Below are 17,724 nucleotides of genomic sequence, written 5' to 3' on the forward strand. Positions count from 1 at the left end.
GGTGCAGGTCAAAACAGAAAATCAAGTTGCCGATACATTAACAAAACACTTGACCAGGAGTTAGTTTGGAAACTTCTGTCGTCAGCTTGGCGTCATTAAAAGGAAAGAAGCAAGAGTTGAGGGAGAGTGTTAAAACACCAAGTATGTAACTCCCAAGTTAATTAATTAGCATATGAAAAGCTTCACAGATTGTTGTGTCAAAATGTTTGGAAGTGTCCTTCGCAACCCAAAAAAATGCTTACTGATGGTATGGTATAGCTAGTGTACCTGTAATGATGGATGGCTTCAAAAATTCCTCTAACAAGTACCCAAAAAAATGCTCCAACTGATCTGATAAGAAAGAGATAAAACATTTGAACCATTTTTCAAAGACAAGCAGTAAACAAAATACACGAAACATGGATTCTAGTATGGTATCCTCTGACTCAGAACATGAAGGATCCATCTTGGCTTCATGATTCCTAGACAAAAGAACATCTGAATGGTACTTCTTTCTCGTCTGCTGTTCAATCTTGTCAACCTCCCATTTTGATGTTACTGGACAGTAAACATGCACAAATTTGGTCTGCCCATTCCTGTAAGCTCGACTGGTGGCTTGCTCTTCTACTGAGGGATCCAGAGAACGTCAAGCAAAACCACTCTTGAGGCCCCTATCAGACTTATTCCTTCTGAACAGGCTTTTATGGATGCAAGCAGCACTTTTACATCACTCTTACGGTCATTAAGAGAATTTATAGATATCTGCCGCTGCTTCACATCAAGCTTCCCATCCATGTAGAGAATCTCCCGACCTAAAGTCCATCCAAAGAGAGAACTGAGTTGCTCCTTGATCAGGTTTAGAGGATCAAGCAGTTGGCTAAATATTATAACCCTCTCCTTCAGCCCACCGCAAAGTCTGATAAGCTCAACAACAAATTTCATTTTTACTCCGGTATCTGGATCCAACCGACAACCTCTCTCTTTTAGCTGACTTTCTAAGTCAGAGAACTCCTTCCTATTGGCCACTAATGAAGGATGAACAGAGATAAGAGACACCAGATTTTGTTCATAAAAGGAGCTTGGATTCTCAGGAATCCTTCTAAGCAACTCCTTCTGCAAATCTGTGGGTTTCAAGTGAATTACAGTGTCCCTTATACCCGGAAGGCTTACCTTCTTTACATTTTCACTACACTTATGGACAAGTGGTGAAATAATGTCCCTAAGCTCTTCCAATGCTCGGGCATTCTTGTCGATGGAACTGCTAAGAGAAGCCCATTTCTGCTCCAAATCTGCAGCAAACTTTGGACTGACGACGCAGAGAGTGTTGTATAACTCCTTGATGTTATTCTGGAAAGGAGTTCCAGACAAAACTATGCGCTTCTCTGTTTCAACCTTTTTCAAAGCTTTCCAGACAAGGCTTTGCTCATTCCGAGCAGTGTGCCCTTCTTCAAGTACGAGAAGACCAGGATATTTAAGAAGGATTTCTCTAATCGGCTTAGCGTAACCGTCTCCATCATCTCCGGTAAGAATCCTGAACAAATCATAACTGATCCCCAAAACACTATTACCTTTAACCCAGGATCCCAGCTTCACCATTCGTATAAGGTGTGGATTTCTCTTTCCCGCATGGGATAAACAGCGAAACACACTCACTGTAGCTTCATCTTCCTGTAAAGAGAAATCTTTGCTGTTCAAGTTGTGGAAGGGAATGTCCACCTCCCATTTCTGGAACTCAGCTTCCCAGTTAAGCAGCAAGCTGGAAGGAGCTATGATTACAGGTCGAGACTTTGGAAACAGCTTCAAATACGACTGAAGAAATACTAGGGTGAGACGGGTTTTCCCGGTTCCAGGTGGATGTGAGATTATGCATCCTCCTTTGCTATCAGATAGGGGCTGTCTCAGCCTCTCGAGATTTATATCTCCAGCAACGTTTTTCCACATAAATTCAAATCCACTACGTTGATGAGGATGCATGGTTGATTTGGCACTTTGTGGAACTAAATCCCACACAGTTCCTTCTTCATTAATCAGAGAATCTTGGACTTCAGAAGAATCAGAGAATCTGAAGCCACCAACATCCAAGAGTGACGGCGATTGTCCTAAATGTTTTCTTTCATATCTCCCTCGAGTTCTTTGAGCCTGCAATGACAGAAATCCAAGAGTTTAAGCGTCAAGCAAAAATAAATTGAAGAGCCAGTTGATAAAATCAAATATAAGGATAGCATGTTGAAGTAAGTAACATAGACTAGAGGATTAAAGTAGTAAAGTAGCAAATCCAATGAGAACTCAAGTAACTATAAAGTTGCTACATACAGCAGACAGGTGAAAGTGCAGCATACAATTTTCCTTAGAATCAAATATAAGGATAGCATGTTGAAGTGAGGCTTCTCATGCTGAATATCACAGAGGGCACAACCAGCGTTTGGCTATGGTATCAACACAAATGTGAATGATCAGCGTAAAAATCCAACTAAGTCATGTTGAGGCTAGTCCTTTCACACAAGAGCAGTATACTCACATAGTGAAGTTGCTGACACAACACACTGCAATGATCCGACATCTTAACAAATCTGCAAACGTGACAGGTATGATTGAACTATGGCTATGATAGTCTCTCACATATGGCTTCATACTTGATTTTGCTAAACCATATGCTTCATCCTCAATTAATAAACTGAGCAGTCCTAAGAAGTGCAACTGCCTAATGGAGATGTGGCACAGGTTACACACTGCATCAAGTACTATATATATCATATGTCCAATGTGTTGTATATCCAGTTTAAGTTCAATTTACTTTCAGTTCAAGCTGCAGGAAAACCTATTACTCTAATTGTGTATCAAACATCAAACTGGATATTACTCTTTGGCACAAAATACTAGGACACACTTCTACTTCAGTGCTTAGTAAATTGTTTGCTACTGATATCACTACTATTAGAAGTAAAATAATAGATTGTGTAGTACGTCCTTGTGCTTAACCTTTTTCAATCTAGTAGCATAAAAAAAAAGTAGTTGTTTAGGATTGATTCATGTAGAACTTTAAATTGCGTTCCTAATTTAAATGAAAAAGTGTTTCACGGGACAAAACTCGTATACTTACAAAAGAAGGGAAGATGTACTTGATCTCCAAATGCACATAGGGACAAACTTTACAGATGAGTCCAATTTGTTCATCTAGAACAAGTTTGTGGTTCCCCATCTGACAGTCACTTAAGTCTCCATTCTGCATCTGCGAAGCGGATGAATTTGTAAAGCCAATATCTGACTCTAAGATACACATCTGCATTTCAGCAAAAAGATCTTCAACTTCCTTTTCCCATTCTTCTTTCTCAGGGGGAGGAGGTTCCTCGTCTTCAAACCGAAATACTAAAGGAAGTGTTTCCTTGACAGGAAGCCGTTCCTTCTTTTCAAAAGGAGTAATTTTATCATGATCATCAACATTTATGATGGAATCAATAACAAATTTCATAAATTCCGAATCTTCAAGAATCTTCTTTCCAATCCTCTTGTCCTTTTGAACGACATTCTTCACCGACTCATCAACCTCGCAATCTTCTTCAGATTTAGACTCCTCGCCATCAGACTCCTCCTCAGCAGTAAGAAGAATTGGGCTGCTACTACCAGTTCCATTGTTCAACTTCTTCTTTTTGGACTTAGAAAGTGAACGTGAACGAAGAAGATATGATCCGCCTTTCTTCTGCTTTTCACTCTCAACAACAAGCTCAGGTGCTAACCCCCCATTCGACTCTTTTTCTCCTTCTTCATTCTTTTCATCTTCTGATTCAGACTCAGAAGATGAGGTGCTATCAGTATGCACTTCCACCGACTTCATGCTTGAGGTAGATGAAACAACTGTTGGGAATTAAACACACAACACACACAAATAATCTAGAGAAAAGAGAAACAGAACACAAACGGGACACACAAGAATTTAACGTGGTTCGGTTTCCCTACTCCACGACTGTAACAGGAGGATTTTATTTCACTTGTGCTGCTCTAGAATTACAAATACAAGGATCATATTTATAGGAAAGCCAAATGGTTAACCTAGGGTTTCAGTAATGGGTCGGGCCGGCTCACAAGCCTCCACAAAGCCCAACAATCTCCCACTTGGAGGCTTGAAGAATTTCAACTGTCATCCACTTAGAACACTTGTATGTCTAGTAATCTTTTTCAACTCTCTCCTGCTACAGCGGCCTTCTCATCAGTCAACTGAAAGGCCCGTTGAAGCTCCCCGAAGCTTCAACACATCAGTCACGGCTGAAACTGCCCTTGACTCGTCCTCGGTCCCTACCGGCTCCCACTTGAGACACGAACTGCCGGATCCTAGAACTCCCTGAGAACAAACACTCTCCATACTCAGCAAGATATTTTCTGGAGACGTATCAACAGCTGGAATACTGGTTCTCTTGACCCACTGTCTTCTAGGAGCCTTGGCTGAAGCACGGCCGGTGCTCCCACTGCCACAAACGCCTCTGACTGGTCTTCCTGAACCTTTCCTTGCTCGTTCATCCTGAATCTGACCTGTGGCTCTGGGTTTCTTTCTTGCAAAGACAACCTTCTTCTGCCCACGAGATTCTGTGAACCGGACTTTGTTTTTCTTCTGAACTGGGACGGTCACTCCCTCAGACGGTAATCCGACAATATACAACGATCCTCTTTTTGTTCCACGAGCCATGACAAGATTGCCCCTCACGACCTTCCACTGCCCATTTCCGAACTTCACATGATGTCCCTGTTCATCCAACTGCCTAACAGAAATCAAACTTTTCGTCAAGCTTGGAACAACTCTGACATCCTTCAAGGTCCAGAAACCGACTGGCGTCTTCAGCACCATGTCACCCATGCCCGTAACATCAAGAGCTCTATCGTCTGCAAGCCTTACCTTTCCAAAGTCTCCAATAACCAGATTCTGCAATGCTTCACTGCTGTGGGTAGCGTGAAAAGAAGCACCAGAATCCATGACCCAGGAATCCACATTGCTCTCCGCGCAACAGATAAACAAATCCTCGTTGACGCTGTCTTCTGCAATGTTGACTTGTTTGTCTTTCTGGCATTGATTCCTGAAATGCCCCACCTCCTTGCAGTTCCAACATGTTACACCTGAGCCATCCCGAGCCTTTGACTGACTCCTTCTTCGGTTCCTGCTCCCACTACCTCTGTTATTTCCTCTGCCTCTGACGACGTTTAGCATATCACCTGATGATTCTCCAGAACTCCTTCTTCTGACATCCTCGCCAAGAACGAGATCACGAATCTTCTCAAAGGTGAATCCATTAGGTCCCACTGAACTGGCAACTGCTGTAACCGTTCCGGACCAACTGTCAGGCAATGATGATAACAGTAGTAAAGCTTGAACTTCATCATCGAACTTAATGCCAACTGACAAAAGTCTGGCTAAGATCGAATTCAATGAGTTGATGTGCTCGGTAACTGAACTGCCTTCCTTCATCTTTGTGTTCACCAACTCTCTAATCAGAAAAATTTTGTTTGCTGCAGATGGCTTCTCGTACATGTTAGACAAGGCTTCCAAGATGCCTTTCGCTGTCTTCTCCTTAAGAATGTTGAACGCAACATTCTTGGTCAACGAGAGTCGGATAACTGACATAGCTTTCCGATCCAAAACTGCCCACTCTGCATCAGACAATTTTCCTTGCTTGTCACCCAACACTACGTCCAAATCTTTCTGAACCAGCAAATCTTCAATCTGCATCTTCCACCAACTGAAATCTGTACCATCGAACTTCTCAATTCGGAACTTCCCATCTTCTGCCATCTCAAAGGACTTCGGCAATTCCCTTAACGGCGTCTACAGACAGCGGGCGGCGATTTGGACGATGCTCACGATCTGGACGCTCGCGGCTGGATCTGAGGCTCCTCGACGCGGCGGCCAACGGAACGGCGCGACGGACAGCACACGGACGACGGCTGTTCGCACCCTGCGCGGTTCTCCTAGCCGGCTGCTGCTTGAGGTTACCCACACGGTAACGGCGGCTACTCCTCCCTGCACACAGTTCTTCACACAAGAACCCTAGGTGACAATTTCTCACAGTTTGTGTTACAATGTTGTTGAAACCTCGCTCTGATACCAATTGTTGGGAATTAAACACACAACACACACAAATAATCTAGAGAAAAGAGAAACGGAACACAAACGGGACACACAAGAATTTAACGTGGTTCGGTTTCCCTACTCCACGACTGTAACAGGAGGATTTTATTTCACTTGTGCTGCTCTAGAATTACAAATACAAGGATCATATTTATAGGAAAGCCAAATGGTTAACCTAGGGTTTCAGTAATGGGTCGGGCCGGCTCACAAGCCTCCACAAAGCCCAACAACAACCTCCTCATCTTTTTCATTCAACATATTACTCTCTTCCTCCTCTACAATGACAACAACATTATCATCCTCCGAATCATCCGTATCATCATCATCATCATTAGGTATTTCCTCAACGAAAATCCGTCCAATGATAGGCTCACAAGTTGCTGGACTGAACTTGCTCCTCCTTCCATTATTTGCATCTTCAGAAACTAACATTTTTCTTTTCCTCCCAGAACCCACACTCTCTTTTCCAATATTCACAGCACAAGTCGAAGAAGACGGAGTAAGATTACCATTTTGACATGACCTGTTCCTTTTCTCAGCAGAATATTTAATAGTTCAAGAGGTAAAAAGTCCTTCATAAAGTTTGATATCGTAACAACAATTTTGGTCAAAGTTGCAGTATTTTTCAGACTCTTCTCCCCAATAAAACTGTATAGATATTCATGTTGTTCCAATTTATATAAGTTAGTTTGACTAGATACAAAAGTTAAGAACAGAATTTTTTGAAATTTATAATCTTAAGAGGAAATGCACGCCCGAAATTCCAAAGACACACTTATACTATTGCTAAGGTCCTATTATCCCCCTGAACTTATTTTATAGGTAATTTTCTACCCCTTTTCGACCTACGTGGGCACTAGATTAAATAAAAGTCAACCAGCGTTGGACCCACAAGATAGTGTCATGCAGGCAGAAAAAGGGTAGAAATTAATAATAAAATAAGTTCAGGGGGTAATAGGACCTTCGTATAGTATAAGTGTGTCTGTGATATTTCGGACATAGGTTGAGGAGGTACTTATGCATTATCCCTAATCTTTATTATATTAAAAATGTTTGTGCGATTATAAATTATCTAGGTGTAGAATGGGAGTTTGTTTTAATTTGAATTTGAATTAAGAAGAAAGTGAGTCATATAAATTTGAAGAGCGGTGAATATTTAAAAGAGAGTTAAATATTAAAACAGACTTTTATGTAAGGTAAGTACAGGAGAAAGAAGAAAGAGATTGATTTTGTCTTTTTTATAGTTATAATGAAACATTTACTGTTTTTACAACTGTAAATTTTTATAATAAAATAATGTGAGGTGAATTTATTTACCTAATTAATAATTAAAGTATTATAGCGAGTTATTAATACCAAGTTATAAAGGCTCTTTATTAAAGTATAATAGCGAGTTATTAATAGCGAGTTATAAGGGCTCTTTAACGGACCTTGCAATGAAATACCATCACAAGAAGGCCAACATGGCCAAGCCCCAAGGACTCTTATTAATAGCGAGTTATAAAATAGAATTAGTGCAATATGAAATTTTTGAACTTTGAAAGAGGTTTGATCCAAGAAAATAAAAATGAACCGTATTGAGGTGTATGTGGTTTATGATAATATGAAGTAATTACAATTATTTATGCTAGTCCTAATCGTGAACTCTACATTTTCTAGAATTCACAATTCTCTCCTAAATCTATCAAAGACTCGAAGTAATGAAAGTTATAATTAAACTTCAAAAAAGTATCAACTTTTCACACTACAACAAAATTGAATATCAAGGACAAATAATTTTATCATTAATAAATTATATTTTCGTCACTAAAAATCATATATGACGAAAAATAATCTGTCACTCAGTCGTCACTAAATGTGTGTCACTTAAAGTATACAAAAACGATTTATTGCTTCGTCGTTAAAAGTTATTATATTAACTACAAAAAGAAAAATCGTTCCAAAATGCTTAAACCATTGTTAAGTGTATGAAATGCGTGTATTTCCTTGTGGTATATGTTTGGGAGTAATGAGACTTGGCAATGGATTGACTTGTCCACATTGATTAATTCTAATAATGAAAACGAAGCTAATAAAAGGCAATGTGAATAATGGGTTGTGTGTGATATGTTGATAATAGAAAATGGTATGAAAGACTTGTTGAATCATTGTTGACATTGTTGTGAATTGTGCAATGTTATGAAAATGGTGATATCCTCTTTATTTGTGTGAACATGTCATTTGCATTATTTTGAGACATGGTTGTGAAAAGTGTTATGTACATTGAGAAAGAATGAGAACTTAAAAAGGACGTACCATTTCCGTCTCAGTTTATATGATATTAAAGAAAGAAATTTTTAATGTTTATTTCACAATAAATCTATCTCATTAAAAAAATATAGATATTTTGTTTAATTATGTGAGTTAGTTTGACTAGATACAGAAATTAAGAATAAAAGATTCTAAACATTTATGGCCTATAAATCTATCTCATTAAAAATATTTAGATATTCATGTCATTCCAAATAAAATAAGTTAGTTTGACTAGATACAAAATTTAAGAATAAATGATTTTTAAGATTTATTTCTGAATTATGGACTATAAATATATCTCATTGTGTGTGTGTGTGTGTGCGCGCGTGCGCGTGCGTGTGTGTGTGTGTGCATGTGTGTGTGTGTGTGTGTGCGCGCGCGCGCGCGCGCGTGTGTGCGTGTGTGTGTGCGTGCGTGCGTGCGTGTGGGCGTTGTGTGTGTGTGTGTGTGTGTGTGCGTGTGTGTGTGCGTGTGTGGGTGTGTGTGTGTGCGCGTGCGTGCATGCGTGTGAAAAAAAAGAAATTATTCTAAAGTAGTTGAAAGGAAAAATAGAACTTCAAAAGAAATGATGAATTACATGTTTATTAGTTCTAATGCTCCTGATAATTTATGGGGTGAAGCTATATTATTTGCATGTCACTTACAAAATAGAATTCCTCATAAAAGAACTGATAAACTCCTTTTGAATTGTGGAAAGGTTATAAACCTAATTTGAAATATTTAAAAGTGTGAGGGTGTCTTGCTAAAGTTCTTTTGCCTGAACCTAAAGAGAGAAAAATTGATTCTTAAACTGTTGATTGTATGCTTATTGGATAAGTAGAACATAGTGTTGCATATAGATTTATTATGTTGAAAAATGATGTGCTTGATTGCAATACTATTACTGAGACAAAGAATGCTAAGTTTTCAAATCATATTTGTTCATTGTGTGATAAAATTTATCATGCACCTGTTGAAAGAAATGGTAGGAATATCGCTAATATGGAGGAACTAAAAAGGAGGAAAAGACAAGAAAATAATATTTTTCTTATGAAAATGATTTTCAAACTTTTCTTGTTGACAATGAAACATTAAATTATTTCGAAGCTATATGTTCTTTTGATGCTTAATTTTGGAAAGAGTCAATACAATCTGAAATTGATTTTAATTATCAAAAATAAAATATGAATTTTAACTTATTTACCTCCTGGTGCAAAACCTATTGGTTGTAAATGGATTTTCAAAAAGAAACTTAATGATGATGGATCTATAGATAAATATAAATCTCGGTTATGAGCAAAAGGATTTTCCCAAAAATAAGATACTTATTATTTTGATACATTTGCACCAATGACTAGAATTTCCTCTACTCGACACAAGATTTTTATTCACCAAATGAATGTAAAAACAATTTTCTTAAATGGTGACTTAGAAGAAGAGATTTATATGGTTCGACCTGAGGGATATATTGTTTTTGTACAAGAAAACAAAATTTGTAAGTTAGTTAAATCTCTTTATGGTCTTAAACAAGCTACCAAAGAGTGACATGAAAAATTAGATCAAGTCTTATTGAAAGACAATTTTTTCTGTTGAAGTAGATAAATGTTTTTTTTTTTACCAAAATTGTAGACAATGATTATGTGATAATATGTTTATATATGGATGACATGCCTATATTTGATACAAGTTTAAATATTGTGAATGATAACAAATTTATTTTGTCTAGCTACTAATTTTGATATAAAAAATTTGAGTGAAGTAAATATGATTTTGGTAGTTAAGGACTTAAGGTAATAAGGAGTAAACATGGTATAATGTTGTCACAAGAACATTATTCAGAAAGACTTCTTAAAAGTTTAAATATTTTGAGGTGACACATGCAATCACTCCTTATGATGTTAACTTTAATTGAAAAAGAATTATGGTGACTCAATTGCTTAATTATGGGACGGAGGAAATATTGTTTAAGATAATTATAGGAGAAAGAGGAAAGGGATTGACTTTGATTTTCTAAAAATATTAATTTTAGGTGAATTATTAAACTAAGTACTAGTGAAAGTATAATCATGTTTGGCAAGTTACAGAGTAGCTAAATCATTTTCGGTAGGTTATAAAACAGTCATTCAAAACATTTTGGGTAAATTAACAACTAAACTACTTTTTAAAGAAAAAAAAATATCAACTCAACAATGTGATAGTTTTTTCACATTTGTTCCATGCAAATAGTATATAAAGTATGAATTATATTTAAATTAAGTGCAATGACTAATATCAAATTTAATGTGGAAATAATATAATCTAAAATTGATGTACAATTAATATGTTGATCGACAAGTGATTAGATATTCTCTAATTCTTCAAATATGAACAATTAACACTTCTTATAAACAATAATTTCTATTTGTGTTCAACTTTAGTGATCAGATTGCTATGTCAGGACTAAATATTAATATGTTTTTGTGATTTAATTGAGAGAAAATGACCAACTTTAGTTAACAACTACTGATTTTGTGAACCAATAGTCCAAATAACTTCAATGAAAAGGATTATAACAGTAAATTAAATCTAAATCTAGTGAGAAAATCAAACTTCACCAATTCAAGAAGGCTCATAAGAAGGCAAAAGTCTAGGCAAGCGGGAAGAATAAGGAAAAATATATACTTGGTCTACTTAAGTTGGTCAATGGACCTTGCAATGACAAGCCATCACAAGAAGGTCTACATGGCCAAGCCCCAAAGACTCTTATCGGTATCGAGTTATAAGGACTCTCTAAATATAAATTAATAAGAATAAGACAGTGTCAAGCTTCGAGCCTACGCCTTGGACGTGGAAGGCACTCAATGACCATTGCTAGTCTTGAGCAGACCCTTGTCCTGACTTAATTAACTCAATACAAGAAAAATTTACATAAAATAACTTGAATTAAATAACTTGGCCAAAATGACACTTAAGTCTCATAGCAAAACATATGCAATACAAACAAGAGACTCCAAACTAAATTGTCTGGTCTACGAACCCTTTATAATACTAAGATGGATGTTGGAACAGACCCCACAATATCAATAAAAAAAAGACCGAAAAGCAATAAATATATGTCCTCTAGAATGCAATGAGTCTCACCACTACTACGAGTGCTTAGATAGATCAACGAGGCGCTAGATGATGCTGATCCGGGTTACGTATGTCTGCATCATTAAACGATGCAGTCCAACTGGAATCAGTACACTGAATGTACGAGTATGAGAGTCGGAATGCTAACAACTTATGCTTGAAAGGAGTTAGAAGGAACACTTACCTTGGTTCTACTCAACCCATGAATAACTTGACTTAATATGAAGTAGGTAGACATATGCAACATATATAAAAACAAAAAAGACTTCCTTCTTTAGGTTGAGGTAATTACTCAACTCTTAGGTTTAAAAAGCTCTCTTGGAATCAATGTTTTCTTTTTCTTATTCAAAACTCTTTCTAAAGAGTTTCCTCTTAACTTAAATGTGAAAAAATGTCACGCCCCGAGCCTACACCCTGGACGTGACCTGCACCCGATGATCATTGTTGGCCTTGAGCGAACCCTTGGCCTGGTTTACTTAATTCAGTGGAAGACTTAACTCAACAATAAACAAGAACTGTTCTCACAAGGATAACTTGAAAATAAATGTTTTGGCCAAAATAACACTTAAGTCTCAAAATAAAATATCTAGAATGCAAGATAAAAAAAAAGACTCAATATTGATTATTTGATTGACTATCTGTTTAGGAAGCCTCTATAATATTAAGATGAATGTTGTGACGAACCCCTTAATATTCTATAAATGAAAAGATTGAAAGCAACAAAAGAGTCCTCCAGATGCAAAGAGGTTCACCGTTGACTCAGCATGCTTAAACTAGATCAATCAGGTGTTGGATGCTGATCCTGATTACCTACGTCTGCATCATAAAACGATGCAGGCCAACTGGCATTAGTACATTGAATGTACGAGTATGCGAGTTGGAATGCTAAACAAAAACTTTATGCTTGAAAAGAGTAAGAAGAAGCTTACCTTGGCTCTGCTCAACTCATGAATTACTCAACTTAAAATAAAACGATAAAAACACATGTGATATATATAAAGCTTTGTAAAACAGTAAAACAACTTAGTTCGTTAAAGAAAATGCAACAATAAACTCAACTTTACTTATATATGAAAGTAATATAGTTTATATGAGAGATTCTCTAACCGACAGCCATCAGTATGATCCTAGGCGATGGTACAACGTCTTACATCACGTTGCAAGAGGACCGTCCTATACCTTTCCATAAGTGTGGACTATGCTAAAAAAACACTAAGGAATCTTCAAAAAAGTATGACCCTTCTTCTGTCCATGTTGTCAACATAGTTTATGGGGGCTTGATTTAATTGAACTAGCTTCCCTATATAGGTGGTCAATACTACTACCAAAATACTTAGCTCATATGTTTTCAAAACAACTTCTTATCTGGTTTGAGGTAATTTCTCAAACTTAGCTTTAAAAGCTCTCTTGGAAATTAAACTGTCCTTTTTCTAAAACTAGCCAAAGGCTTTGTATGAATTCTAGCTTCCTTTCTTGCTAAAAATGTGAAAACATTTGTAACTCTTAGGGAATACTTAGTTTCCTTATAAGTTTTGAGAAATGAACTCAACGCTTTACTCTTTTCTTTAACTTGCAACTTAACTCTTAGAGAATACTTAGTTCCCTTATAACTTTTGATAATTTAACTCAACTCTTTACTCTTTGCTTCACTTTTAAATTGAGCCTTAAGGCAAAGTTAAAATGTTTGTTAAAGACTCTTGGAAAGCTTATGAACTTACTTTGACTTGCTTCTTAACATTTAGACTTGACTCTTAACTTCTTTGACTTTGATCTTAACTTTACTTGAATTGGATTATGGATTAAAGGTTCATGATCTCATGTTTATGGATGATTTCATGATGTTTAGATGTACCGTAGAGTGTTGGAATAAACTAAGAAACATGGGTATATCACTTAGGAACTAGTATGAAAAGATGGGGAATAAATGGGGTCTCTAGGCATCCTTGGCGCTCTGAGAGGCGTGGGTCGCTAGGCCCCAAACTTCAGAGACCAATTTGGGGCGCCCTGGTTGGCCCGATGCCCCAAGGCCCTACGGACAGAGAATGTCCTGTGAAGATATGGGAGGCGCAGCGCCCCAGGGCCCTATTGACAGACGTTTTGACTCTTCTTATCTTTTTTCATCTCTAAACCCTCAAAATATTAGGATCATTAATACCCTCAATACCCAATAGATTCGACTCGATAAATAACCCGGAAACACGAATCAAATCAACTCTAGGCATGGTACAACTCAACCAAAAGGAATTCAATAATGTTCATCAAGAACTTCAATTTTCATAATTCAATCTACTCAAAATTAGCTGAATTAAACAAGTTGGTGTGTGGGTGAACTAACCCAACATGTAAAGATCTCATATACCTTGATAGGGATCACCCCAGATCAATTCCACTCGCAAAACCTTAGCTTTCCTGGCGAATTCTTTATCTTTCTCCCCTTTTCCTTCTTATCTTCTCTTTTCTCCAAGACCTAAGCGTAAATAACTTTTATAATCTAAACTAAAACTTAATTTTATCCCAAATAAACCCTTAAAACGAATTAGGAAATATATGGGTGAAAAGACTAGTTTGCCCTTACTTAAATTCGGAATTGGACTTCCCTTACTTCAACAATCCAATTTTCAAAAGACATAGTTCTCTCATAACATATCAAAATCATGCAAACTCGGCACCGTTGGAAAGATATTTCCAAGGTCTTTCCAACCATATAAAGAACTGACTCCAACTCATCCTGATCTTGAAGTTATTGCCATTTGTAAATGACCAAAAACTCACTTTCTTAACTTTAGGAAAATTTTCAGATTTTTCCTATTCTTTCCAAAAGTGAAAAATTTTAGTTTCTCAACTTATTATAGGGTATTTCGAGTTACGAGATGTTACAAAACATTTATAAACTCTTAGGAAATACTTAGTTCATTTAAAGCTTTTGAGAAATGAACCCAACTCTTAGGGAATACTTAGTTCCCTTATAACTTTTGAAGGAAGAGCTTCAACTCTTTCCTTAAATTGAAGAGCATTAAAACGACGTTAAGATGTTTAATAAAGAATCTGGAAACTTTAAGAACTTTTCTTTGACTTTCTTCCTAATTTCTAAACTTAAGTCTTAATTTTTTCGACTTTAATCATAACTTTCCTTAAATGAAATTGTGAATTCAAGGTTATGATGCTTATTTTTTTGGTGATTCCTAGGTGTTTAGAAATCATTTCAAGTAATTAGAATCACTAAAGAGTGTTAAAATATCTTAGAAGGAGTTAAAAAAGGCTAAACTATGAAAATTGAGCGAAAAATGCCGATTCAAGTGCATTCAGAATCGTCGCGCCTGGTATTGTTGGGAAAGACAAGGCACTAACAAAGAATGCCTGACACGATAACAGCGGAAGAATACCCTAGTCTATACTTTCCCTTCTCGATTTGAACCAAGAGAATACAAACAACCACAAGCAACATGATAGTAAGGCAACAAGTAATTCAACCAAACAAATATAACAAGGCAATAATAAACCAATCACACAAGACACCAAGATTTACGTGGAAAACCCTTCGATGTGAAGAGTAAAAAACCACGGGACAAAAAGCTCCACTATAATCACCAAGAGTTACAATATTGTTCTCCAAAATTGGCCACAAAACAAGTGCCAAACAATGAGCAACAACAAAATAAGATTGCACCAAATCTAGAGAATTAAAGGAGCAAAATCACCAATTTCGCAGCTACTGTTCACGACAGAAAAACTGAAGCTGCAGGCCACCAAATCCAACTCTGTCAGTTCCTAATCAAAGATTGAGATGAAGATAATATGCTGTCCAAAAATCAGCTCAATCGGACAAGAAACGAAGCGGAAATCACAATTTGAGTTGGCTGTTAGGGCTAAATTTTGACTGCGAAAACTGCTCTCTTTCTCTCTTTTTGGCTGCTGAAAAAACACTGTGTATTTGAAAATAAGACCTAAATAGGCTTATATTTGCCTCATAAGAATGGGCCTATGGCCAAAAATGGGTTGGTCCAAATTGGGCTTTTATTTATCCACATAGGAAGGGGAAAAGGCCCATAACCCAACAATTCTCCCCCTCACGACTATGTGGAGGAGACCCCCATCCCGGCAACCATGCAACAATCTTCAAACTTCCCTCTTGGCAAAGCTTTAGTCATTATATCGGAACCATTGTCATTTGTATGAATCTTTTCAAGCTCAAGCAACTTAGAATCCAACACATCTCGAATCCAATGGTATCTCACATTAATGTGTTTAGATCGACCATGGAATGTAGAATTCTTGCCAAGATGTATAGCACTTTGACTGTCACAATAAAGCACATACCTCTCTTGAGCACAACCAAGTTCCCCCAAGAATCTCTTCATCCAAAGCAATTCTTTACAAGCTTCAACGACAGCAATAAGCTCAGCTTCTGTAGTAGATAGAGCAACACATTTTTGCAACCTAGATTGCCAAGACACAGCTCCCCCTGCAAAAGTAACCAAGTACCCTGAAGTAGACTTGCGAGTATCAACATCACCAGCCATGTCTGAATCAGTATAACCACAAAGAATAGGCTTCCCTGTACCAAAACACAAACTCAGACTAGAAGTGCCACAGAGATATCTCATAACCCACTTCACAACATTCCAATGTTTTTTCCCGGATTAGAAAGAAAACGGCTAACAACTCCAACAGCGTGATCAATATCCGGTCTTGTACAAACCATCGCATACATCAAACTACCAACAGCTGAAGCATAAGGAACTTTCTTCATATCTTCCTTCTCATCATCACTAGAAGGACACTGTTTCGTGCTCAATTTGAAGTGCATAGCTAAAGGTGTACTGACAACCTTAGCTTTGTCCATGCTGAATCTGCGAAGTACTTTCTGAATGTACTTCTCTTGTGATAATACCAATTTCTTGGCCTTTCTATCACGGACAATCTGCATGCCAAGAATCTGCCTTGCTGGTCCTAAGTCTTTCATAGCAAAAGACTTACTCAACTCTTGCTTCAACTTCTGAATCCTGCAAGTATTATGACCAACAACAAGCATGTCATCAACATAAAGCAACACAATAATAAAGTCACCATCAGAGAACTTTTGCACAAAAACACAATGGTCTGAAGAAGTCTTCTTGAAGCCCTGCTGACTCATAAAAGAACCAAACTTCCTGTACCACTGCCTGGGAGCTTGTTTCAAACCATACAAGCTCTTCTTCAATTTGCAAACATAATTCTCTTTACCCTTGACTTCAAAACCTTCCGGTTGCTCCATATAAATTTCTTCATCTAAGTCACCATGGAGGAAAGCAGTTTTAACATCCATTTGCTCAACCTCTAAATCTAGACTTGCAGCCAAGCCTAGAACCACACGAATGGATGACATCTTCACAACTGGAGAGAATATCTCATCAAAATCAACTCCCCTTTTCTGATTAAATCCCTTGACAACTAATCTAGCTTTGTACCGTGGAACTGGATTACCATCTTCATGTTTCACCCGAAAAACCCACCTGTTTTTCAAAGCTTTTCTGTCTTTAGGTAACTTAACCAAATCAAAGGTATGATTATCATGCAAGGATTTAATCTCATCTTCCATAGCATCAAACCACCTTTCTTTTTCTTCACTTTCCATGGCCTCATCAAGACTCTCAGGTTCTCCCCCGTCAGTCAAGAGTACATACTCATTGGGAGAATAACGAGATGAAGGAATTCTCTCTCTACTAGATCGTCTGAGAGAACTCTCTGGAGCATCTATAATTGGTTGTTGGACAACCACATCATCTTGCACTGGAGCATCAACAACATCATGCCGGTCATTCTGAACATGATCACCATCTTCATTATCAACTTGATTTTCATCATTATGAAGATTTTCTTCCGGTGCAATAGTCAAAGGAACTGGATCAACATCAACTAAGCTCTCACTACTCTGAAAATCAGCCTTGTCAGCTTTGTCAAAATCTTCAATTGTTTGGTCTTCAAAGAACACAACATCACGGCTTCTAACAAGTTTCTTCTCAACAGGATCATAGAAACGATAGCCAAATTCATCTTGACCATAACCAATGAAGATACACTGCCTAAATCCAACTGTGACCTTTTATCCTTAGGAACATGTACAAAGGCTTTACACCCAAAGACTCTAAGATGATCATAAGAAACATTCTTACCAGTCCAAACTCTGTCAGGGACATCACCATCTAAAGCAACAACAGGAGATAAATTGATAACATAAGCAGCAGTATTAAGTGCTTCTGCCCAAAAGGAAT

General features: G+C 37.3%; 1 pseudogene; it reads right to left on the reverse strand.

The window, feature by feature from the left end:
* Positions 1-238: 238 nt before the first annotated feature.
* The window catches only part of LOC107024564, an 18,557-nt pseudogene continuing 1,071 nt past the window's right edge, over positions 239-17,724 (reverse strand).

The sequence above is a fragment of the Solanum pennellii genome, chromosome 1 (genome assembly GCF_001406875.1).
Source record: "Solanum pennellii chromosome 1, SPENNV200".
NCBI classification, from domain to species: domain Eukaryota; kingdom Viridiplantae; phylum Streptophyta; class Magnoliopsida; order Solanales; family Solanaceae; genus Solanum; species Solanum pennellii.